Source organism: Hemitrygon akajei, unplaced genomic scaffold, assembly GCF_048418815.1.
Source record: "Hemitrygon akajei unplaced genomic scaffold, sHemAka1.3 Scf000078, whole genome shotgun sequence".
NCBI lineage: Eukaryota > Metazoa > Chordata > Chondrichthyes > Myliobatiformes > Dasyatidae > Hemitrygon > Hemitrygon akajei.
In genome coordinates this window covers 337,439-364,496 of record NW_027331964.1, presented here as the reverse complement: position 1 = coordinate 364,496, position 27,058 = coordinate 337,439, and the positions used below count along the sequence as shown (strand labels likewise).

Genomic DNA, 27,058 nt, shown 5'->3' with positions numbered 1-27,058 from the left:
TCTCCAGGGAACTCTGATAAAGAAAAAGAGAGATGTATGACATGTATAAGAAACAGGGAGCAAATAAGGTACTAGAGGAGTATAAAAAGAGTAAGAAAATACTTAAGAAAGAAATCAGGAGGGCTAAAAGAAGACATGAGGTTGCTTTGGCAGTCAGGGTGAAGGATAATCCAAAGAGCTACATCAGGAATGTTAAGAGCAAAAGGATAGTAAGGGATAAAATTGGTCCTCTTGAAGATCAGAGTGGTCGGCTATGTATGGAACCAAAAGAAATGGGGGAGATCTTAAATGTTTTTTTTGCGTCTGTATTTACTAAGGAAACTGGCATGGAGTCAATGGAAATAAGGCAAACAAGTATTGAGGTCATGGAACCTATACAGATAGAAGAGGAGGAGGTGCTTGCTATCTTGAGGCGAGTAGATAAATATCCAGGACCTGACAGGGTATTCCCTCAGACCTTGAAGGAGACTAGTGTTGAAATTGCAGGGGCCCTGGCAGATATATTTAAATGTCGTTATCTACGGGTGAGGTGCCAGAGATTTGGAGGATAGCTCATGTTGTTCCGTTGTTTAAAGCAGGTTCTAAAAGTAATTCTCAAAATTATAGGCTGGTACGTTTGATGTCGGTAGTGGGTAAAATATTGGAGGAGTACTAAGAGACAGGATCGACAATTATTTAGACAGACAGGGTCTTATTAGGGAGAGTCAACATGGCTTTGTGTGTGGTAGGTCATGTTTAACAAATATATTAGAGTGTTTTGAGGAGGTTACAAGGAAAGTGGATGAAAGCAAGGCAGTGGATGTTGTCTACATGGACTTCAGAAAGGCCTTTGACAAGGTCCCGCATGGGACGTTAGTTAGGAAGATTCAGTCGCTAGGTATACATGGAGAGGTAGTAAATTGGATTAGACATTGGCTCAATGGGAGAAGCCAGAGATTGGTAGTGGAGGATTGTTTCTCTGAGTGGAGGCCTGTGACTAGTGATGTGCCACAGGGATCAGTGCTGGGTCCATTGTTATGTGTAATCTATATCAATGATCTGGATAATAATTTGGTAAATTGGATCAGCAAATTTGCTGATGATACAAAGATCGGAGGTATAGTGGACAGTGAGGAAGGTTTTCAAAGCTTGCAAAGGGATCTGGACCAGCTAGAAAAATGGGCTGAAAAATGGCAAATGGAGTTTAATACAGTCAAGTGTGAGGTATTGCACTTCAGAAGGAAAAACCAGTGTAGAACAGATAAGGTAAATGGTGGGGCACTGAGGAGTGCAGTAGAAGAGGGATCTAGGAATACTGATACAAAATTCCCTAAAAGTAGCATCACGGGTAGATAGGGTAGTAAAGAGAGCTTTTGGTACATTGGCCTTTATGAATCAAAGTATTGAGTATAAGAATTGGACTGTTATGGTGAGGTTGTATAAGGCATTGGTGAGGCTGAATTTGGAGTATCATGTACAGCTCTGGTCACCGAATTACAGGAAGGATATTAATAAGGTTGAAAGAGTGCAGAGAAGGTTTACGAGGATGTTGCCGGGACTTGAGAAACTGAGTTACAGAGAAAGGTTGAATAGTTTAGGACTTTATTCCTTGGAGCGTAGAAGAATGAGCGGAGACTTCATAGAGGTATATAAAATTATGATGGGTATAGATAGAGTGAATGCAAGCAGGCTTTATCCACTGAGGCTAGGGGAGAAAAAAACCAGAGGACACGGGTTAAGGGTGAAGGGCAAAATGTTTAAAGGGAACATTGGGGGGGGGGCTTCTTCACAACTGGTTCTGACAGAGGCATAACTGGTTCTTCTGGGCACATTCTGTTTCACTCCCAACTATTCCCTACCTTCCTTTGTGCAGGTATGTAATGTCTAAAGTACCAGTGTTTGAGTAAACAAGACTCACCCAACTTTCTCCTGACTGAATCAATGGAAACCCTGAGTCAGATGGGTTCTCTCCAGTTGGTGCTCTCAGTCCTCGGGCTGGTTCACTTGTTGCTGTTCCCTCGTCTTCAGTCGGGGGTCTAACTTTAACATGAAAGATAATGAAGCACATTAACATTACAAAGGAGGACCAAACATTTTTGCTTAATGTTACTAGGAACAAAACTCACTGAAATTTAAACGTTGAAGGCAAATATAATGATCTCAGTGAACAATCTTTTATTGTCCCTCATATGTCACAAAACGATATGGGATAAGAAGGAGCCATCATTCAGTCATGGTAAGACATAAGACAAAGGAACAGAATTAGATGATTCGATCCATCTGGTCTGCCACACCACTCAACCAGGGCTGATTTTTATTCCAACACCATATTCCTGCCTTCCTCCTGTAACCCTGAAGCTACTTAGCAATCATGAATATATTAATCTCTGTCATAAATATACCCAAATGGCAGCCTCAATCAGACTCCGTGGCAACAAATTCCATAGATCAGACATATTTTGGCAAAAAAAAAAATTCTCAACTGAATTTTAACAGGAAGCATCTTTATTCTGAGACTGTGCTGTCAGATCACAGACTCTGTCTAATGGAAACATCCTCTCCATGTCCACTGTATCCAGGATTTTCAGCATTCGGTTTAAGTGTACTTCACCATACATCCCTCCACCACCCCCACCGTCCCTCTGAACTCCATCGAGCACAGGTCCAGAACCATCAAATGCTCCTCATACATAACGCCGATCATTCCTGAGATTATTCATGTAAACCTTGTTAGCAACAACTGTACTGAACACACTTCCAGGAATAACAGACAAATTGGTACCAGGATAATTTAAAGGGAAACATTGTGCTTTCTTTACTGTTCTACTATCACATGTGTTGGCGCGTGGCCAAGTGGTTAAGGCGTTGGTCTAGTGATCTGAAGGTTGCTAGTTCGAGCCTTGGCAGAGGCTGCGTGTGTGTCCTTGAGTGACAACACCAGTGCCAAGCTGTATGGGTCCTAATGCCCTTCCCTTGGACAACATCGGTGGCGTGGAGAGGGGAGACTTGCAGAGACTCTAACGGAGGCCTACAAACTATCACAGCCATTTTCATTTCCAGGTTAAAACAGGTCCATTTCATGAAATATAAACCAAGAAATAAAAAGAAACTGGAATTACCAGAAACACTCAGCAGGTAAGGAACAGCTTACAATGCAATTCAATTAATAACATTTCATCAGATTGAGTTCAAACATTTTCAGTTTTTAGTGCAGATCTCCAGCACAGCTGCCTGATTTCCACTCTGTGACAGTGGGGGGGTGGGATTTCCAAACACAGTTTGAACACCAGTCTCAGGGTCTATTTCTACTGTTGTAAACACGGAACAGCCCATTTACTCACAGCCTCTTCCTGTGAGGATGAAATGGGAACTCATCCTCTCCTCAGATTGGCAGTCATCGCTTCCAAAGGAACTCCAGAAACAAACATCTGATCCCAGACCAGAAATACTCGATCAACACCTCACATGCCCAAACAGCTCAATCCCGGGTCCACTTTACCTGGATCAAAAACCGTGATCTCCCAGGACCCAACCTCACAGACTCACACAGCTGAATCTGCCACTCACCGACCCTAAGAGTCTCACACATCGTTCCCACATCTCACACTGGGTAGCGCAATCTAGGATTTCACCACAACCAATGTCCAGCTGCTCAAAATTTCTGCTTCATTGCAGGATCTGTATCTTACAGCCCCATCTGTAGAAGCTCAAACCAAAGTCAAAGCCAAAACACCAATAGTTCCATTTGCCTGGATTGCCGATCACAGGATTAGAGCCCAAGCACCAACTCTCCCAGTACTCTTTGCTGCCAGTAAAATGCTGCAGTGTGTCAGCCCGTCACTGTTCATAAACTAGCACCTCCACACCAATGCACAACAGAACTGGGACCTGATGACCCTCCGACATTCCAACTAACAATAACCGATTCTGGAAATGACTCAGCGAGGCCAAAGGTACAGAAGAACACTTCACAATGAAGACAAGGGTTGGAAGAAAGTTTACTGATATATAACATTGAGGAGGTGGGATACAAGGCGGACTGAGGATGACCCAGATGGTTGATGTATATCACTGAAACGGTGTGAGGAGACTGGACAGAGGTTGAACAAGATGAGCAGATGGAACCAGGTGGGAGAAGGGATCAAGGACGATCACTGATGGTCCTCCAGCAACACATAGGTACTGAATGAATAGTACATACTATTGTACAAAAGACTCTAAAATGACAGAATTAGCAAAATTAACAAGAACTTTGCCAGATATACTTTGACCCTCACCAAAATTTTTATCAACACAACATAGAAAGTTTCCCATCCGGACACTTCACGTTTTGCATGGTAACTACTCTGCCCGTGACTGCGAGGAACTGCAGAGACCTTTGGATCCAGATCAGCACATCACAGAAACCATTCTCCCCCCCCCCCCCAGACTTCCCAGTCCCTCGGTAAAGCAGGCAGTGAAATCAAAGATCCCCACAACCTGGGACGTTCTCCTTTCTCACCCACCCCAGTCCGGGAGAAGACACAACAGCCATGAAGCTCCAGGACAAATGTGAGGAGCCTCAGGAAGCGAGGCGAGTTCGGGGAAGTTAACGGGACTCAGTGGCCAACATCAGATTTCCCAACACAACATGGAGGATGCATGACCACCAGTCTGGAGATTGTGAACATGCACAAAGAGATCGTTACATCTGCGGTTAAATGGGAGGGACAAATGGGATCACGTGACCGGTGGGGTCTAACACCCCAGGCATAGTCTCCAGCTTCCCAGCACTCTGTGGAAATAAACAGACGCCCCTCACATCTCCTCTCACCTTAAATGTATCAGACATTTCAAACCCCAGGTAAAACATAACGTCTGTCCACTCTACCTATTCCTCTCATAATCTTGTAAACGTCCATCCAGTCTCACCCCAGCCTGCGCCGCTCTGGAGAAAACAACACAAGTTTGTCCAGCCTCTTGTTATAGCTCATGCCCTCTAATCCAGGCAGGGTCCTGGTAAACCTCTTCTGCGCCCTCCCCAAAGCCCCGACATCCCTCCGAGAATGGGGGTGACCAGAACTGTATGAAACACTCCAGATGAGGGCTAACAAGTTTTACAAAGCTGCAACACAACTTCATGACTTTTGAACTAATTCAACTAATAAAGACAACCACGCCATTTGCCTTCTTAACCACCCGATCAATCTGTGCAGTCTATTTCAGGGAGCGATGAACTTGGAGTCTAAGATCCCTCTGATCATCGACACTGTTCAGGGTTTTGCATTTAACACTGTACTGTCTCATACATTCAGGGCTGCAGTGCTACCAGAGCTCACCGGAGAGCCGCTCCGACACCTCTGTAAAAAAGTCAAAATAAACAAGCACGGAATTTAACAGCGGCCGCATATTAAATAGAGGGAATTTTACCGAAGCGGGGGTTGGGAAGAGGGGGTGTTGGCTGGTGGGGAAAAAATACCACTAATAACATTAGGATATTTGATCGTTTTCTGTGAAATCCTGGAGCTGTGACTGTTTTTTATTTGGGAATTTGTGAAATTCCTTCTCGCTCGACCCGTTGTCCTAGGAAGCTGGGAAATACCTGCACACAAGTGCAAGCATTTTTCCGCTCTTTCCAATGGGTACCATTGGATTCCAGGAAGGAGCTATATTAAGCAAGGAATGAACACAAAAACCCAAGTTTAAAAGTTGAAAACAATGAAAGAAAAATTCACTGCTCGCTCATCTTCTTCCTGATTTTGATCAAATACACAAGCTAATCATCCAAAATCCTCTTCTACACCTGGATAAATTTAGTTTTGTTTTACAAGTTAAATGGAAAAGAAGCATTTCTGGGCTATAAGCTAGTTTTACGTCATTTCAACTATCATTAATAGCGAATCAACCCCTTGGCCTTGCTCCACCAATTGTAGCTGATGGGAAAGAGGCTCTTTTTCTCTTCGTGTTGATAGGAAAAAGAGTAATTTAGTGAGGCAATGAACGAGATGACATGCATTTCCAAAACTCCCAAATGGTTGCTGTCCTCCCCTGTTAACATTTGTCACTTGCAAACTACGATATTTTCTATTTGTATAAATGCGATAATAATTCATGTAAAGATTCAAGCTTCTTTAACTTTTTATATATTTAAAGACTAAACAGAATCTGTAAAGATCGAACCACGTAACACCCGACGTGTGAGAATATTGTGAGTATCGACACTCACAGGTACACTTCCCGTCCAACCATTTCTGTGAGAGAAACGGTACGAGGCAGAGTTGCCAACCTACCAGTTTTGAGACTAATATTCAGCAATATTCCTGGCTTTAGCAATAGTTCGTCAGACGTTCTTTTTTCATACTTGATTACTTGGTTCCAATTTAGGTGGCTAAAGTGTAAAAAAAAATGAATGGCTTTATTTCTGTTATTTTTATACCTCTGAGGAACACTGCTAAGCGCTGCTGGCCCTGCCGTCTGCTCCGACTCAGTCGTATTAGTAAGGCTACATCTGTGGTGGTCCGTGGATTACTCGCTAATCCTAAAGTAAATTTTTCTCACTAACAACCCTTTGGCTTCTAAGCAAACAAAGTTATTTTACTTGCTTAATAATTATATTTTATGATAATCAGTTAAGTGCAACCGTGCAATACTTTGTCATATTATTAAGTATTATATGTTTAATTGTACCAGTTATACACTGAAATGCAGTGAGAGGCTGTAATCTTGTTAATGTCTTAGCTATCACTATATTTCTGTGGAGCTCTGGAATTCACATATTTCTTTCATCTTGGTTTACTGCTTGACATTATAAGAAGCCCTATATATGTCACACCCAATTTGTGTACCTGCTCATTACACGAATGGGGCAAGGAAGTTGCCCAGTACATGAAATGAACAGGTAGACAAATTGGGTGTCACACACCAGAGGTGATTGATAACTTCGTGGCCTAAGGTGGAACGAGTCAATTTTACAAAGCCGAGCAATTTTCAATTATCTGAAACAGAAATACCACAAAAGTTATTAATTTCAAACTGTGAGAGCTGAAGCCATAAATTAAGATGTGCGTTTCTGAAAGAGGTTGGGGGGGTCAGTGCAGTAAACAAATGTGATTTAATTATGTCTGATAAGCAGGAATGCAAAAGCCCTGACGAGATTAATTGCTTGTGGAATCATTGAAGTCCTGAGATATGGACTATTGTTTTACAGAAATGTGTAAAAAAACAACTCCAAATATGGAATGGGATAAGACTATGTACCTCCCGAGTCAGGGAGGGGAGGAGTAAGGAAGAAGGATAAAACCTGTTGCCCTGTAAGGTTCGGGGTTCCCTTCTCTGAGGGAGCCCAGCTCTGCAGAACTGTTAATAAACTTTGTTTCCTTGAATTTGTCTTGAAGCCATTATTCGGGAGCGTGGCTCGTTTCTGACAAAACTTTATGCATAATCTCTCAAAGAGTTGAACCACGTGCAGGTACCGAGAGTTGTATAACTTTAAGCCTTCTAACTTAGGCCACGAACTTATCTACCATCCCCCCCCCCCCTGCCCGTACAGCTCCGGCACCTAAAAAATTGCCACTGCACCCCTGCTCCAGCCGTCCGGCAGAGCTCGGGCCCGGCCCTTTCCCAATGCAACCGACCCACATTTACACAATTTCGGGATCAGCCCCGACTCACCTCCGCTCGCATCGGAGAACCGCCAACAGCTGCAGAGAGCACTGCGCATGCGTATAGCAGACGTTTCTCCGCAGCGCCACCCGTGGCCGGAGGCCCGCACAGCTCCACCTGTGGCCGGAGGTCCATGCAGCGCCACCAGTCTCTGGAGGTCCATGCAGCGCCACCAGTCTCTGGAGGTCCATGCAGCGCCACTAGTGGCTGGAGGAGGGAGTGACAACGGAGAGGTAAATCACAAACACCACAAAGTCTGCAGATGCTGGAAATTCAGAGCAACACAAACAAAATGCTGGCGGAACTCAGCAGGCCGGGCAGCCTCTATCGAAAAGAGTTTCAGTTGAACCCTCCTTCAGGACTGAGATGGGATGGGAGAAATATCTGAATAAAATCGGGGCGGGTGAGGAAATGTCTCGCTGGAAGGTGATAAGTGAAGCCAGGTTGGTGGGAAAGCTCAAGAGCAGAAGAAAATAGAGTCTAATAGGAGAGGGGAGTGGAGAATAGGAGAAAGATATGGAGCAGTGGACCCAGAGAGAAGTGATACGCAGGTGAGAGGACGTGAAAAGTCAGAGAGGAAGAGAGGGAGTGGGAGGGAGGGGTGTGAGGGAAATTTGTTCACCGGAAGGAGAAATCGATATTCATGCCATCAGGTTGTGGGGGTGGGGGTACATACACGGAATATGAGGTGCTGATCCTGGACCCTGAAGGTAGCCGCATCTTGGCACAAGAGGGGGCGATGGGTTGACACGTCGGAACGAGAATGGGAATCGGAATGAAAATGTTTGGACACCGGGAACTCCCGCTCGGAGCGGATAGTTCAAAGTTTAATTTATTATAAAGCAGGTATCCATAAACAACTCTGAGTTTTTTTGTTCTTCTCCGGAGAACCACGAAACAAAGAAAGAGCATGAAAGTCGCTCAGGGAGAAAAATCAAACTCCCACCCCACCCCCCGCATAAAACAGAACGTCATCCTGATCATCAACCCCCAAACCCACCCCTCCAGACAAAAGGGAACTATAATATTGATGCCCCCCGCAAAACAAACAACCCTACCCCGCATAACTGCGGAGGAGCCGGTGTCACGAGTGTAGAGGCGGCCGCAACGGGAGCAGCGGACACAACAGGCGACCCCGGAAGATTCACAGGTGAAGTGTCGCCTCACCTGGAAGGATGGTTGGACAACGGAGAGAGTTCGGCCGTCCGGCCCTTTCACTGTGACACCCCGAACTCCACATCAAATCCGTCCAAACGAATCTGGGTGAACTTTAATGACTAATAAATATAATGCCTCTCAGCGATCAGCTGTCTGAGTGATCCCCTGACTCTGAGAGGAAGGGGTGTCTATGGTCCACACTGTCAGGGTGTTGAGTTTACCAGGAGACAAAGACTGCGGGGACGAGAGGTTTTCTGTTGACTAATACACTGTGTGTGGACGCCGCTGGCAATTCTGGTGTTGTGACCCGAATCGAGACAAACACCACGCTGCCCACTCCACCAACAACACGGCACAGCCGGACACATAACAGGGGACTTTACATCCCACAACACTGGATTCAGTGATGAAACCTGTGATTAATGTTGTTGTCCCACTGAAAGGTCCATTAAATGCCAGCGCTCTCCCACAGGTGACGTCACACAGCTCCTCCCCCCCACGCGCCTGACGTCACACATGGGCTCCCCACACCGGGATCTGCCCTCACGTGCGCGGTGTCTTACGTCACCCACGCGCTGCTGCGCTCGAGCTTTATCGGTTGAACGGCTGGGCTAATAATCACGTGACCAGCCCCTCCCGCACCGCTGTCGACAGAGGATTCAGGAGCTGCGCTACTCCCATTGGTGCGGACCGATGTCAATCACCGGTTACAACCAGTCGCGGAGGCGGACAGGCCGAGTGGGCGTTACCCCGCTGAGTCCGTCTCCCGCTCGGAGAAAAGCTCAAAGTAAATGTCCGCTTTCTGATTGATTTCCATTTCCCTCCGAGGGAAGTTGGGGCGTTTGTGAAGCGTCTCCCGCGGCCGGAGTCCGATGTATCGCCGGGAGGTAGGAGGAGACCGCTCGGCCCATCGGTGTGATGCCGGCTCCCCGGGGAGGGGGGGTTTTATTGAGAGGGTGAAGATGGTGAGAGAGGGGGCGGACAGGATGTTTGTCCCGGGGGGAACAGGAGGGGCTCATCTGTGGAAATGTCTGAGCCCACGGTGGTGTCGAGCGGAGGGATTCACCACATTGGGGGGCAAACACCGGCAGACTGTTGCCCTGCAAGCGGGGCAGAGAGACAATTATTTGTGTTTTGTTGGGATTGTACCTGGAATATGGTGTAAAATCCCGATCCCCACACTAACACGGGTTATACAGACCAAAGGACAAACTGCCGGAGGGTCGGGGCAGAGTGACAATTATTTGTGTTTTGTTGGGATTGTACCTGGAATATGGTGTAAAATCCCGATCCCCACACTAACACGGGTTATACGGTCCAAAGGACAAACTGCCGGAGGGTCGGGGCAGAGTGACAATTATTTGTGTTTTGTTGAGATTGTACCTGGAATATGGTGTAAAATCCCGATCCCCACACTAACACGGGTTATACAGACCAAAGGAGAAACTGCCGGAGGGTCGGGGCAGAGTGACAATTATTTGTGTTTTGTGGGGATTGTACCTGGAATATGGTGTAAAATCCCGATCCCCACACTAACACGGGTTATACAGACCAAAGGACAAACTGACGGAGGGTCGGGCAGAGTGACAATTATTTGTGTTTTGTTGGGATTGTACCTGGAATATGGTGTAAAATCCCGATCCCCACACTAACACGGGTTATACAGACCAAAGGACAAACTGCCGGAGGGTCGGGGCAGGGTTACAATTATTTGTGTTTTGTTGGGATTGTACCTGGAATATGGTGTAAAATCCCGATCCCCACACTAACACGGGTTATACAGACCAAAGGACAAACTGACGGAGGGTCGGGCAGAGTGACAATTATTTGTGTTTTGTTGGGATTGTACCTGGAATATGGTGTAAAATCCCGATCCCCACACTAACACGGGTTATACAGACCAAAGGACAAACTGCCGGAGGGTCGGGGCAGAGTGACAATTATTTGTGTTTTGTTGAGATTGTACCTGGAATATGGTGTAAAATCCCGATCCCCACACTAACACGGGTTATACAGACCAAAGGACAAACTGCCGGAGGGTCGGGGCAGAGTGACAATTATTTGTGTTTTGTTGAGATTGTACCTGGAATATGGTGTAAAATCCCGATCCCCACACTAACACGGGTTATACAGACGATAGGACAAACTGCCGGAGGGTCGGGCAGAGTGACAATTATTTGTGCTTAGTTGGGATTGTACCTGGAATATGGTGTAAAATCCCGATCCCCACACTATCACGGGTTATACAGACCAAAGGACAAATTGCCGGAGGGTCGGGGCAGGGTGACAATTATTTGTGCTTTGTTGGGATTGTACCTGGAATATGGTGTAAAATCCCGATCCCCACACTAACACGGGTTATACAGACCAAAGGACAAATTGCCGGAGGGTCGGGGCAGGGTGACAATTATTTGTGCTTTGTTGGGATTGTACCTGGAATATGGTGTAAAATCCCGATCCCCACACTAACACGGGTTATACAGACGATAGGACAAACTGCCGGAGGGTCGGGGCAGCGTGACAATTATTTGTGTTTTGTTGAGATTGTACCTGGAATATGGTGTAAAATCCCGATCCCCACACTAACACGGGTTATACAGACCAAAGGACAAACTGACGGAGGGTCGGGGTAGAGTGACAATTATTTGTGTTTTGTCGGGATTGTACCTGGAATATGGTGTAAAATCCCGATCCCCACACTAACACGGGTTACACAGACCAAAGGACAAACTGCCGGAGGGTCCGGGCAGAGTGACAATTATTTGTGCTTTGTTGGGATTGTACCTGGAATATGGTGTAAAATCCCGATCCCCACACTAACACGGGTTACACAGACCAAAGGACAAACTGCCGGAGGGTCCGGGCAGAGTGACAATTATTTGTGCTTTGTTGGGATTGTACCTGGAATATGGTGTAAAATCCCGATCCCCACACTAACACGGGTTATACAGACCAAAGGACAAACTGCCGGAGGGTCGGGGCAGAGTGACAATTATTTGTGTTTTGTTGTGATTGTACCTGGAATATGGTGTAAAATCCCGCTCCCCACACTAACACGGGTTATACAGACCAAAGGACAAACTGCCGGAGGAACTCAGTGGGTCGGGCAGCATCTGTGGAGGGAAATGGACCGTCAACACTTCGGGCCGAGACCCTCCCTCGGGACTGAGAGTGGACGGGCAATAGTCAGAGAAAAGAGGTGAGGGGTGGGGATGTGGCAAGAGCTGGGGAGTGAGAGGTGGATCCAGGTGAGGGGGGAGGTGGGCAGGTGGAAACAGTGACAGGGGTGGGAGGTGAGTAGTTGGGGCAACACGGGGCTGCAGAAGATGGAAATTAATTCCACAGAGGATGAACATAGAGAGTATTTGTTATAGAGAGTGCGATGAAGATTCACCAGACTGATCCCTGGGGTGGTGGAGTCATCATATGAAGAAAGATCAAATGTGATAACCCTTTCATTTAGAGAATCGGGGACTGAGAGGTGAACACATTGAGATTCACAACATCATTACCGGCTGAACCAGGGATCCCAGTCTCTGAAAAAAGGAGTGGACGGTCCGGGACTGAGATGAGGGGAAATGCCTCCACTCCGAGGGTGTTGAATGTCTGTAAATCCCCACCACAGAGGGCGGTGAAGACTCGGTGATCGTCCCCACGTAAAACAGAGGCCGGCAGATGTGTGTAGACCGAAGGGATGGAGGAAATGAGGATCGGGCAGAAACATGTGGACGAGATGGGAGAGCAGCCGCCATCTTGTTGATAGTTAGAGGGGCTGAATGGCCACCTCCTGCTGTTTCTCACTTGATGTCTCAGTGTTCCTGTCCAGTGAGGCAGGAGGAATGTGAATAGAAATTAGTGTTTATAAAGATAGACTGATTTACATGAAACCTGCACAATTCTGTTCTGGATCTAAAATGTCAGTCGGATCGGAACGGGATTCGAACCCGTAACAGTGACCCAGGGAGGTGGAGGGATGGGACGGGAATATACGGAGGGAAAATGTTAAACGTGTACGGGAGATGCGGTGGGGAGGTCGGGCAGCGTGTGAGGGGCGAGGAGTGGAGTCACCGGGTCACGTGGGAGACCCTCCACCCGTCACGTGATCCCGTTTTACCGCGGATCCGCAGCATCTGCAGCACACACAAAATGCTGGTGGAACACAGCAGGCCGGGCAGCATCTACAGGGAGAAGCTCTGTCGACGTTTCGGGCCGAGACCCTTCGTCGGGACTAACTGAAAGGAAATATAGTAAGAGATCTGAAAGTACGAGGGGAGGGGAAATGCGAAATGATAGGAGAAGACCAGAGGGGGTGGGGTGAAGCTAAGAGCTATAAGGTGATTGGCGAAAGGGGTACAGAGCTGGAGAAGGGAAAGGATCATGGGACGGGAGGCCTCGGGAGAAAGAAAGAGGGAGGGGGGCACCAGAGGGAGATGGAGAACGGGTAGAGTGACGGGCAGAAAGAGAGAAAAAAAGGAGGAGGGTGGAAAAAAAAAACTAAATATATCAGGGATGGGGTAAGAAGAGGAGGAGGGTCATTAACTGAAGTTAGAGAATTCAATGTTCACGCCAGCAGGTTGGAGGCTACCCAGCCGGTATATGTTATTGTTCCTCCAACCTGAGTGTGGCTTCATCTTGACAGTAGAGGAGGCCATGGATAGACATATCAGAATGGGAATGGGACATGGAATTAAAATGTGTGGCCTCTGGGAGATCCTGCTTTCCTTGGCAGACCGAGCGTAGGTGTTCAGCGAAATGGTCTCCCAGTCTGCGTCGGGTCTCACCAAAGGCCACACCGGGATCACCGGACGCAGTATACCACACCAGCCGACTCACAGGTGAAGTGTCGCCTCACCTGGAAGGACTTTCTGGGGCCCTGAATGGTGGTGAGGAAGGAAGTGTAAGGGCAGGTGTAGCACTTGTTCTGCTTACAAGGATAAGTGCCAGGAGGGAGATCGGTGGGGAGGGATGGGGGACAAGGGAGTCGCATAGGGAGCGATCCCTGCGGAAAGCAGAAAGGGAATGTGGAGGGAAAGATGTGCTTGGTAGTGGGATCCCGTCGGAGGTGGCGGAAGTTACGGAGAAATATACGTTGGACCCGGAGGCTGGTCGGGTGGTAGGTGAGGACAAGGGGAACCCTATCCCAAGTCGGGTGGTGGGCAGATGGGGTGAGGGCAGATGTGCGGGAAATGGGAGAGATGCGTTTCAGAGCAGAGGTGATGACAGACAGACATACTTTATTGACCCCGAGGGAAACTGGGTTTCGTTACAGACGCACCACCAAGAATAGTGAAGAAATATTGCAATATAAAACCATAAATAATTAAATAATAATAAGTTAATCATGCCAAGTGGAAATAAGTCCAGGGCCCGCCTATTGGCTCAGGGTGTCTGACACTCCGAGGGAGGAGTTGTAAAGTTTGATGGCCACAGGCAGGAATGACTTCCTATGACGCTCAGTGTTACATCTCGGTAGAATGAGTCTCTGGCTGAATGTAATCCTGTGCCTAACCAGTACATTATGGAGTGGATGGGAGTCATTGTCCAAGATGGCATGCAACTTGGACAGCATCCTCTTTTCCGACACCACCGTCAGAGCCCCTTTGTTTAAAAAATGAAGACATCTCCTTCGTCCTGGAATGAAAAGCCTCATCCTGAGAGCAGATGCGGCGGAGACAGAGGAATTGCGAGAAGGGGACAGCATTTTTGCAAGAGACAGGGTGGGAAGAATAATAGTCCAGGTAGCTGTGAGAGTCTGTCGGCTTAGTAGATATCAGTAGATAAGCCGTCTCCAGAGATGGAGACAGAAAGATCAAGAAAGGGGAGGGAGGTGTCGGAAATGGACCAGGTAAATTTGAGGGCAGGGTGAAAGTTGGAGGCAAAGTTAATGAAGTCGACGAGCTCAGCATGCGTGCAGGAGGCAGACCCAATACAGTCGTCGATGTAGCGAAGGAAAAGAGGGGGATGGATACCCGTATAGACTTGGAACATGGACTGTTCCACATAACCAACAAAAAGGCAGGCATAACTGGGACCCATGCGGGTGCCCATGGCTACACCCTTGGTTTGGAGGAAGTAGGAGGAGACAAAGGATAAATTATTGAGTGTAAGAACTAATTCCGCTAGACGGAGGAGAGTGGTTGTAGAGGGGAATTGTTTAGGACTGGAATCCAAAAAGAAGCGGAGAGCTTTGAGACCTTCCTGGTCGGGGGTGGAGGTATAGAGGGACTGGACGTCCATGGAGAAAATAAGGCGGTGGGGGCGAGGGAACTTAAAATCATTGAAAAAATTCAAAGCGTGAGAAGTGTCACGAACATAGGTGGGAAGGGATTGAACAAGGGGGGGATAAGACGGTATCAAGGTATGCAGAAACGAGTTCGGTGGGGCAGGAGCAATCTGAGACAATGGGTCTACCTGGACAGGCAGGTTCAAGGTATCAAGGTATACAGAAATGAGTTCGGTGGGGCAGGAGCAATCTGAGACGGTGGGACCACCTGGACAGGCAGGTTCAAGGTATTAAGGTATGCAGAAATGAGTTCTGTGGGGCAGGAGCAATCTGAGACAATGGGTCTACCTGGACAGGCAGATTCAAGGTATCAAGGTATGCAGAAATGAGTTCTGTGGGGCAGGAGCAATCTGAGACAAGGGGTCTACCTGGACAGGCAGGCTCAAGGTATCAAGGTATGCAGAAATGAGTTCTGTGGGGCAGGAGCAATCTGAGACGGTAGGTCCACCTGGACAGGCAGGTTCAAGGTATCAAGGTATGCAGAAATGAGTTCTGTGGGGCAGGAGCAATCTGAGACAATGGGTCCACCTGGACAGGCAGGTTCAAGGTATCAAGGTATGCAGAAATGAGTTCTGTGGGGCAGGAGCAATCTGAGACAATGGGTCCACCTGGACAGGCAGGTTCAAGGTATCATGGTATGCAGAAATGAGTTCGGTGGGGCAGGAGCAATCTGAGACAATGGGTCCACCTGGACAGGCAGTTTCAAGGTATCAAGGAATGCAGAAATGAGTTCTGTGGGGCAGGAGCAATCTGAGACAATGGGTCCACCTGGACAGGCAGGTTCAAGGTATCAAGGTATGCAGAAATGAGTTCTGTGGGGCAGGAGCAATCTGAGACAATGGGTCCACCTGGACAGGCAGGTTCAAGGTATCAAGGTATGCAGAAATGAGTTCTGTGGGGCAGGAGCAATCTGAGACAATGGGTCTACCTGGACAGGCAGGTTCAAGGTATCAAGGTATGCAGAAATGAGTTCGGTGGGGCAGGAGCAATCTGAGACAATGGGTCTACCTGGACAGGCAGGTTCAAGGTATCAAGGTATACAGAAATGAGTTCGGTGGGGCAGGAGCAATCTGAGACGGTGGGACCACCTGGACAGGCAGGTTCAAGGTATTAAGGTATGCAGAAATGAGTTCTGTGGGGCAGGAGCAATCTGAGACAATGGGTCTACCTGGACAGGCAGATTCAAGGTATCAAGGTATGCAGAAATGAGTTCGGTGGGGCAGGAGCAATCTGAGACAATGGGTCCACCTGGACAGGCAGTTTCAAGGTATCAAGGAATGCAGAAATGAGTTCTGTGGGGCAGGAGCAATCTGAGACAATGGGTCCACCTGGACAGGCAGGTTCAAGGTATCAAGGTATGCAGAAATGAGTTCTGTGGGGCAGGAGCAATCTGAGACAATGGGTCTACCTGGACAGGCAGGTTCAAGGTATCAAGGTATGCAGAAATGAGTTCGGTGGGGCAGGAGCAATCTGAGACAATGAGTCTACCTGGACAGGCAGGTTCAAGGTATCAAGGTATGCAGAAATGAGTTATGTGGGGCAGGAGCAATCTGAGACAATGGGTCTACCTGGACAGGCAGGTTCAAGGTATCAAGGTATGCAGAAATGAGTTCTGTGGGGCAGGAGCAATCTGAGACAATGGGTCTACCTGGACAGGCAGGTTCAAGGTATCAAGGTATGCAGAAATGAGTTCGGTGGGGCAGGAGCAATCTGAGACAATGGGTCTACCTGGACAGGCAGGTTCAAGGTATCAAGGTATGCAGAAATGAGTTCTGTGGGGCAGGAGCAATCTGAGACAATGGGTCTACCTGGTCAGGCAGGTTCAAGGTATCAAGGTATGCAGAAATGAGTTGAGTGAGGCAGGAGCAATCTGAGACAATGGGTCTACCTGGACAGGCAGGTTCAAGGTATCAAGGGATGCAGAAATGAGCGACATCGCGCATGCTCGGTGGGCAGGAGCAATCTGAGACAATGGGTCTACCTGGACAGGCAGGTTCCGAGGCCCCGCCCACTTACCTGGTGACGCGCTGGCAACATCGCGCATGCTCAGTACGGGAAGGGTGGTGTTTTTCGTTCTTTGTTGAAGCGGGACGGCGGTGGAATCGGGATCGGGATCGGGATCGGGAGGGGTCCTCACCCTCGCCCCTTGGGGCGGGGAGCCGGGAACGGATCATTCTCTGCGGGGCGACACCAAGAATTTCCTTTCGGTGAGTATTGACGCAGGTCCGGAGCGGGGAGGTCTGATGTTAGGCCATTAACTTTCCCGAACTGGAGTACAAAAGGTGGGGGTGGGGGAGGGAGAGAGAAACACAAGGTGATCGGTGAAACCTGAAGGGGGAGGGGATGAACTTTCCCGAACTGGCGGCCTGGCCTCGCTTCCTTCACAGAATCTGCCGGGGTCGGTCCGGGTTGTGAGACCTTCACACCGAACCGTCTGAGATGAGCCGCCGCTCAGCCCCTGTTGTTCTGGTCCTGTTAGCAGGATGAAGTAAAACATGTTTCTATCTTGTTACTGACAGAGAAATGTACAATTTGTGTTCCGTGTGTTATCTGAATGTACTTGCCTGTGATGCTGCCACAAGTCAGTGTTTCTCTGTCACTGTACCTTCCCGTACTTGTGCACTTGGCAATAAATTCAACAGGACCTGAGAAATCTCAGTGAGATTTGATTAGTGATGATCATCTTGGCAGCTCGGTAGGTCGAATGTATGAGACAGGACACTGTTAAATGCAAAACCCTGAACAGTGTTGATGATCAGAGGGATCTTAGACTCCCTGAAAGAGACTGCACAGATTGATCGGGTGGGTAAGAAGGCAAATGGCGTGGTTGTCTTTATTAGTTGAAGCACTGAGTTCAAAAGTCGGGATTTTCTGTTGGAGCTTTATAAACCGGATGGGGGGTGGTTTGATTTTTATCCCGTTCGTTGTTGAAGCGGATCGTCTGGGGGATCGGGAGTGGCAGGGAGAGGGTCCTCGCCCCCTCCCCCCCCCCGGGGGAGAAATCAGTTTCCCATCGGTGAGTACTGAGGGCAGTGTCGAGTCGGCAGCCCTGATGTTGGGCAGTGAGTCTCGTTAACTTCCCGAGCTGTCGGCCATTTACTCATTTTCCAACTCTCTGGGCCCCTCTAAGACGGACACACTTCACTGATCTCTCCCTGCGAACCAGCAACCCAGGCGGTCAATCTCCACACAATTAAAATGGCGAATCAGCCTCAGGGCAAAGGGGCGCCTATTTAAAACAGAGATTCGGAGACATTTCTGTAGCCAGAGTGTGGTGAATGTGTGGAATTAGCAGAGGGAGCTGTGGGGGTATTTACTAGGTTCTTGAGTGGTTACGATGAGAAGGCTGAGGAGGGGGAAAAGGGTCACCCTGATTGAACGCCGGAGTAGACACGATGGGCCAAACGGCCTAATTCTGCTCCTATGTCCTATGAAGCTGGTTTGTTGTCGGGGAGACGCGCCCACCGGTCACGGTATCCTGTTTTCCGCTCTTATTCTGCCGCAGATCTGCAGCCTGCGGGTTTTTCCCGAGGCCCCGCCCCCCCCCCCCCTCTGTCGATGTGAAAATCGCATCGCGCATGCTCACAGTCTGCGGAATGCAGTGATTTTTGGCCGGCGGAGTCCAAGTGACGGTTTTGTGCTGACGTGGATTTGTTGGAGAAATCTAATATTGGCCAATGAGTCCCGTTAACTTCCCGAACTGTCGACTTCGCCTCGCTTCCTGGAACTTCTCAAAAACGCTTTCACTTCAGATAAGCCACTTTTAATCCTGGTGATACGTATATCGGGGTGGGTGAGAAAGGAGAATGCCCCAGGTTGTGGGGATCTTTCATTTTACCGGGGGAGTGGGAAGTCCAGAAGGAGTTCATGTAGGGGAGACTAGGTTCTGTGATGAGCTGATCTGTATCCGTAACTCTGCAGTTCCTTGCAGCCACGGGCAAAGCAGTCGCCGGACCAATGCGTGGAGTATCCGGATGGGAAACTTTTTATGATGCATTGATAAAATTTGCTGATGGGCAAAGCGTATATTCCAAAGTTCTTATGGTTTGTTCTAGCTTTGTTATTTTCAGATCTTTTATACAGTAGTATTGTGGTGAGCATTTGGTCCATAACGACAGATGAGGCAGCTCATTAAACTCAATAACAGTTTTATCGTGATAAACACAAAATAGACCGGCCAGCACGACCCAACCAGTCTCATACAGACGGGAGGTGACCATCACACACCCTGGTTACAGTTAGTGTGACCCAGAAATACACAAGCTAGTAACTGTATAATCCAAGCTAAAAGGTAACAATAAATGAACTGGAACATACCATCCTAATCCCACAAAAGCATTTTAACACAAGAACAATAAACAGTGCTGCTCATTAGAAATGTAGGGGGTGAGCTGTTGACCAACCCCTCCTCCTGAGGACCATCAGTGATCGTCCTTGATCCCTTCTCCCAGCTGATTCCATCTGCTCATTCCCCGCCCATCTTGTTCAACCTCTGTCCAGCCTGTATCCCACCACCTCAATGATATGTATCAACATCTTGTTCAACCTCTGTCCAGCCTGTATCCCACCACCTCAATGATATATAACATCTTGTTCAACCTTTGTCCAGCCTGTATCCCACCACCTCAATGATATATATCAACCATCTTGTTCAACCTCTATCCAGTCTGTATCCCACCACCTCAATGATATATATCAACCATCTTGTTCAACCTCTATCCAGTCTGTATCCCACCACCTCAATGATATATATCAACCATCTCTTTCAACCTCTGTCCAGCCTGTATCCCACCACCTCAATGATATATATCAACCATCTTGTTCAACCTCTGTCCAGTCTGTATCCCACCACTTCAATGATATATATCAACATCTTGTTCAATCTCTGTCCAGCCTGTATCCCATCACCTCAATGATATATATCAACCATCTTGTTCAACCTCTGTCCAGTCTGTATCCCACCACCTCAATGATATATATCAACATCTTGTTCAACCTCTGTCCAGCCTGTATCCCACCACCTCAATGATATATATCAACCATCTTGTTCAACCTCTGTCCAGCCTGTATCCCACCACCTCAATGATATATATCAACCAACTTGCTCAACCTCTGTTCAGTATGTAACCCACCATGTCAATGATGTATATCAACCATCTTGTTCAACCTCCATCCAGTCTGTGCTGCCTGGGGTGATGGTAGTGGCAGATACATTGGGACTTTTAAGAGATATTTAGATCAGCACATGAATGTGAGGAAAATGGAAGGATATGGACATTGTTCTGGCAGATGGGATTAGTTTAGTTGGCCATTTCATTAATTGAATAGACTGAGCACTGTGCTGTACTGTTCTATGTTCTGTGCCTCTTGTTGAGAGGTTTTGGGGTAATGGAGGCAAAAGGAGTGAGTGGGAACAACAGGTCACTGGAGTCCAGTGTGGGAAATGTGAGATCACCCACTTCTGTAGGAGAAACTGAAATCCTGAGTATGTTAAAATGGAGAGTTTAAGTGCAGTGGGTAGAGAGGGAGGTGAAAGGTACATTGTATTTATTGTAAGAGTTATTGGGTGTAAGAGTGAAATGACATTAACAATTACTTGCGTTTTGTTGAGATTGTACCTGGAATATGGTGTAAAATCCCGCTCCCCATACTGACATGTGTTATATAGACCTGCTGTTGAAGAAAGGCTTAAGAAAATAAACCAGCAAACTATAGACTAGTGCTTCTGACATCAGTATTAGAAGCACTGCATATATAAGTATTTGAAAAGACAAGACTGACTTGGAACAGTCAGCATGACTTTGTTTACTCCTGACAACACACACAATTTTTTTTTTGATGAGGTTATGGGGTATGTTACCAGGAAAGTAGATAAAGGCAATGAAGTGTATGTTGTTCACATGGTCTTTTGCAAGCATTTAACAATCCTGCGTGGGAGGTTGGTCAAGAAAATTCATTTGCATCACGTTCAACGTAAGGAAGTAAATTGGAGTAGACAATGGCATTTTGGGAGAAGGTGGACGGTGATGGTAGATGATTGTCTCCATTAGAAGGTGGACTGTGATGGTAGATGATTGTCTCCATCAGAAGGTGGACTGTGATGGTAGATGATTGTCTCCATTAGAAGGTGGACTGTGATGGTAGATGATTGTCTCCATCAGAAGGTGGACTGTGATGGTAGATGATTGTCTCCATCAGAAGGTGGACTGTGATGGTAGATGATTGTCTCCATTAGAAGGTGGACTGTGATGGTAGATGATTGTCTCCATTAGAAGGTGGACTGTGATGGTAGATGATTGTCTCCATTAGAAGGTGGACTGTGATGGTAGATGATTGTCTCCATCAGAAGGTGGACTGTGATGGTAGATGATTGTCTCCATTAGAAGGTGGACTGTGATGGTAGATGATTGTCTCCATTAGAAGGTGGACTGTGATGGTAGATGATTGTCTCCATCAGAAGGTGGACTGTGATGGCAGATGATTGTTTCCATTAGAAGGTGGACTGTGATGGTAGATGATTGTCTCAGAAGGTGGACTGTGATGGTAGATGATTGTCTCCATCAGAAGGTGGACTGTGATGGTAGATGATTGTCTCCATCAGAAGGTGGACTGTGATGGTAGATGATTGTCTCCATTAGAAGGTGGACTGTGATGGTAGATGATTGTCTCCATTAGAAGGTGGACTGTGATGGTAGATGATTGTCTCCATCAGAAGGTGGACTGTGATGGTAGATGATTGTCTCCATTAGAAGGTGGACTGTGATGGTAGATGATTGTCTCCATCAGAAGGTGGACTGTGATGGTAGATGATTGTCTCCATCAGAAGGTGGACTGTGATGGTAGATGATTGTCTCCATTAGAAGGTGGACTGTGATGGTAGATGATTGTCTCCATTAGAAGGTGGACTGTGATGGTAGATGATTGTCTCCATCAGAAGGTGGACTGTGATGGTAGATGATTGTCTCCATCAGAAGGTGGACTGTGATGGCAGATGATTGTCTCCATTAGAAGGTGGACTGTGATGGTAGATGATTGTCTCCATTAGAAGGTGGACTATGATGGTAGATGATTGTCTCCATTAATCGTAGGGTCCGTTGCTGTTTGTCATCTATATCAATGATTGGGATGGTAATGTTTTTAACTTGATAAGCACATTTACATGTGACACCAAGATTAGGGGTGTAGTTGACAGAGAGGCAAATTATCTATCATAGGTTACAGGGCTCTGGAACAGCTGGAAATACTGAGCTGAAAATGGCAGATGGAATTTAATGCAGGCAAGTGTGAAGTGTTGTGCTATGGTAGGTCTTACACAGTAAACAGTAGAGCACTAACGTTGCGGTGGAACAAAAGGATCTGGGAATAGAGGTCCATAATTCATTGAAAGCAGTGCCACAGGCAGATAGGGTAGTTAATAAATGCTTTTGGCATAGTGACCTTCATCAATTAAATTATTGACTACAGGAGATGGCATGTTATTTTGAAGTTGTATATGACATCGGTGAGTCCAAATTTAGAGTATTGTGTGTAGTTTTGGTCACCTACCTACAGGATAGTTTTGGACTTTAATCCTTGAAATGCTACAACATTGAGAGGAGATTTGATAGAGCAGTGCAATATGAAGATGGGTATAGATAGGTAAATGCAAGCAGGTCTTTTCCACTGAAGTTGGGTGAAACGACAACCAGAGATCATGCATCATGGGTGAAAGATGAAAAGTTTTAGTGGGACATGAGTGGATAAGTCTTCAATCAGAGGGTCGAGAGAATGTGGAACGAGCTGCCAACAGAAGTGGTACATGCGAGCACGATTTCAGAACAGATGGGAAATCCGCCAGGACCCTGGTGAAGTCGTTGTCAGACAGCGTGATGGAGTCGAGGTGAGGGGCTGGCAACTGGGCTGCACCCAGGGAGAACGTCTGAAAGGTCTCGGCGTGGACCAGTCTCTGCCTCGGCAGGTCGACCAGTAGGCTGTGAGACCGCAAAAAATCCACACCCAGAAGCGGTTGGGCTACGGCGGCCAGTGTGAAGTCCCACGTGAACCGGCTGGAGCCGAACTGTAGCTGCACCGTACGGGTGCCATAGGTCCTAACTGTGCTGCCGTTCACGGCCCTTGGGGGGGACCCGGTGCCCTACTGCGGGTGTCGTAACTCGTCGGAGGTAAGACGCTGATCTCGGCACCGGTGTTGACCAAAAAACGGCGTCCCGACCTCTTGTCCCACACATACAGGAGGCTATCCCGATGGCCAGCCGCCGTAGCCATCAGCGGCGGCTGGCCCTGGCGTTTCCCGGGAACTTGCAGGGCAGGCTACAGCGGCGGACTTCTGCGCCCCACCGCTGGTGGTAGAAGCACCATTTGTTGGGCTCCTCACCCCTGCCACTGGGGTTAGCGGGCTCTGCGGCCGGGCCTGGTCTGGTCTGCTGCTGGGAGCGTGGCCTGGTGATCTGTGCGACGGATGCCCCACTCACCTTCTTGGCGTTCCACAGCAAGTCCGCCCGGGCTGCCACCTTCCGGGGGTTGCTGAAATCCGCGTCGGACAGCAGCAGGTGTATGTCCTCGGGCAGCTGCTCCAGGAATGCCTGCTCAAACATGAGGCAGGGTGTGTGTCCGCCGGTCAGAGACAACATCTCATTCATTAAAGCTGATGGAGGTCTGTCTCCCAAGCCATCCAGGTGCAGTAAGCGGGCAGCCCGCTCGCGCCGTGAGAGTCCGAAAGTCCTTATGAGTAGGGCTTTGAAGTCCGTGTATTTGCCATCCTCCGGGGGCGACTGTATGAACTCCTCAACCTGGGCGGCTGTCTCCTGGTCGAGGGAGCTCACCACGTAGTAGTAACGTGTGTCCTCTGAGGTTATCTGCCGAACGTGGAATTGGGCTTCTGCTTGCTGGAACCAGAGGTGAGGTCGCAGCGTCCAGAAGCTTGGCAGTTTCAACGAAACCGCATGAACAGAGGAGGCATCGTCCATCTCCGGTCCAAATATCGTTTGAACCGTCGGGGTCACCAATTGTAGCGGTGTGCTACACGCAGCGCTAAAATAATGACACGGAGTCGGTAAACTGCAGTTAAAGAAGAAGATTTTATTCGAACTTCACAGCCTCGCTTTAAAGCCTCCCTGATCCCGCCCTCCCCGGGCGCGGATGCTGTAGGGGGCACGTACTCACTGTCCCGCGCAGGCTTTTCCCTTTGTTGGTGAAGCAGAGTTGGCGCCCTTTTGGGACTGGCCTTTGTGCCGGCGCGCTGGCTATTTGTGAGCCGGTTCGAGTGCGCTAGGAAGTGGGTCGCCACAGATGGGGGAATATGGCTACCGTGCAGGTGGGTGGGAACAGGTGGTTTAAATGGCTCAGACAATGCACCTGTACTGTGTTCTGTTTCGATATGACTCTCTAACCATGACTGCTTGATCACAGACAAAAGTTTGAGTAAAGATCCGAAATTAATATCAGACTTGAATAATTCACACCTTAATTCCCCAAGAAGACTCAACAGCCTGGATGTGTTTAAACTGCCCACACGCTCCCTGTCACGGATATTTCGTAACCAGGGAAAGACAAAATGCTGGAGTAACTCAGCAGGTCCGGGCAGTATGTATGGAACTGAATACAACGGGAACGTTCCGGGCCGAGACCCTTCAGTGGAACTGGAAAGGAAGAGGGAAGAGGCAATATCATTGATTGATTTGGAAGGTGCAGGTTGCTTTTGTGTGAGACTCGGAGCTCAGGGTTTGTGTTTAAACAGCTGCCTGCATATTCCTCAGAACAGGGAGCAGCCTTTCTGCTGAAACCAATTCAAACTGGTTTGACATTTCACTCTCGATCACATAATCAAAGTCACTTCAGTGTTCTGTTTAACTATTTCTGCATATGCAAATGTGCTAAACTGTTAATAGTTTGCAAGGAACCTGTAACATGTCATAAACGACACTGCCGATGGGCTTGAACCAGCTACATTACCAGTTACAGTTGCTGTCCTGTTTGCTGTGAGTTTGCAGAATTTAATTTTTTTTACTTCAAACTCTCATTATCTGCAGTTGTTTTTAAACATTTTTTCACGAAACTTTAAAAAAAAGATCCACGCCATTCCCAACTGTGACATTCCTTAATACAAAGACACGACACAGTGTATGAAAAGTGCATCTTTCCCAAAATTGCCAATAACCCTTAAAATATTGTTGATGTAAGGGTAAAGGTGAGGGGCAGAATGAGGTGGAGAGAGAGAGAGGTTGAGCAGGGAGAGGGGAAAAAGTCAGGGCGAGGGTCTGTTACGTACCCCGTAACTGGGTGTCTAACCAGCAGAGAAAGAAGAATTTGTTGGAGTCTGGTGGTACTATACTAAAGGTGTTTATTAATAAAAATAAGCAAAACCATATCAATAATGCAAATATACATATAAAACCAGTTAGCAGTAATAACCTAAAAGTGTAGGAATAATAATAATCAATAATAAACAAGCTCTATCGATGTCTAGGGGTAAATAAATTGTCATAGAAAAGTATAAAGTTCAGTTCAGTTCATGAGTGCTGATGTACTTATAGTTGTTGTATTGTAATGGTTGGAGAGAGAGAGAGAGCGAGATGTAACAGCTACAGTCAAGCAAACCTTCCTTTGCTTTCTTAATCCGTCGTATCGGTGTGGTCATTCAGTTATGACCTCTCCGTCCTTCAGCTACACCGTTCTTCTGTGGTGGACTCGTCACTCTGACATGAGTGGACACACACACAAGTCCCCACCGGCCCTGCGTTAACACTGATTGCCTTAATGACCGACCTCCTGGTTCGGTCTTCGAAGCCCCCACCTTTCTTGTGGGTTCCAACACTCAATCAGTGTCCACTGGTGTGTCTGGAGGGTGTCTCTCCAGACCTGTCTTTTTATCCCTACTAATGGGGACTCAGCTATCCATCACTCCTGAATGACTGTGTCCATCAAATAAGGCCACTCCTTCAATCCACTGAGGAATGTTTATGAGCAAACTATTGTCTTTGCAGTGAACCAGTAAATAATTCAAAAAGGAGTCACAATATGGTTAATCAGCAATTTCCTCCTCTCTCTTATCTGTCATCGATGTTCTTGCTCGTTTTTCCGTCTCTCTTTCTCATGGTCAGCATAGCAACAGTAATAGTTTGTGTTTCTCAGGAGGGGAATGGTTAACTCTGTACCCCATTGTCCATCAGGTCTATTCATCACTCATAACAGGTCTATGAGGTGGACAGGGAGCAACTAAGATGAAGGTGAGTCAGTGGAGTAGGTAGACGGGGGGGTAGATGATGGGACACAATGGGGAGACAGCAGGAGGGAATATGATTAGAGAGAAAGGGACAGAGAGGGATTTTGGTAAAGAAAATTTATTTGCTCCACGTTCAACGTAAGGAAGTAAATTGGCATAGACAGTGGAGCTTTGGGCGAAGGCTGACAATGATAGTAGATGATTGTCTCCCTGATTGGGGGTTTATGACCGGTGGAGAGCCACAGAAATGGTAGTTGGGCCATTGCTGTTTGTCATCTATGATAATGTGTTTAACTTGATAAGCACATTTGCATATGACAGCAAGATCAGGGGTGTAGTTGGCAGAGAGGCAAGTTATCATAGGTTACAGTGGGCTCTGGCACAGCTGCAAATTGCAGATGCAGGTAAGTGCAAAGTGTTGCACTATGTAGGTCTTACACAGTAAACGATAGCACACTAAAGAGTGCGGTGGAATAAAAGGAATAAGACATTGCTGAGTTTGAATTTGGAGAATTGACTGCAGTTTTGGTCATCAATCTATAGAAGAGAAATAAATAAGGTTGAAAGAGTACTGGGAAAAGGTGTGGGTTGTTTTTCTGGGAGATTCCAAGCTCAGGGTCTGGTGGAAGCAGCTGTTTGGCCCTGCACATTCCACAGAACCATAGGCAGTTCTTCTTAAAGCAGAACTGTAGGCCATTCTGCTAAAACCATATCCAACTGGTTTGAAGTTTCCCTCTCATTTGGGTTTGAAAACATTCACATTATTAGTCTGCTTAACT

At 47.4% G+C, this 27,058-nt stretch overlaps 1 protein-coding gene across 1 annotated transcript in view; it reads left to right on the top strand.

Moving 5' to 3' along the window:
• The first annotated feature begins 17,171 nt into the window (after positions 1–17,171).
• The window catches only part of LOC140722493 (uncharacterized), a 32,515-nt gene continuing 22,628 nt past the window's right edge, over positions 17,172–27,058 (top strand). The window contains exon 1 of the mRNA XM_073037216.1: positions 17,172–17,268. The gene's annotated coding sequence lies outside the window, so the exon portion shown is untranslated. The remainder of the gene's footprint in view (positions 17,269–27,058) is intronic.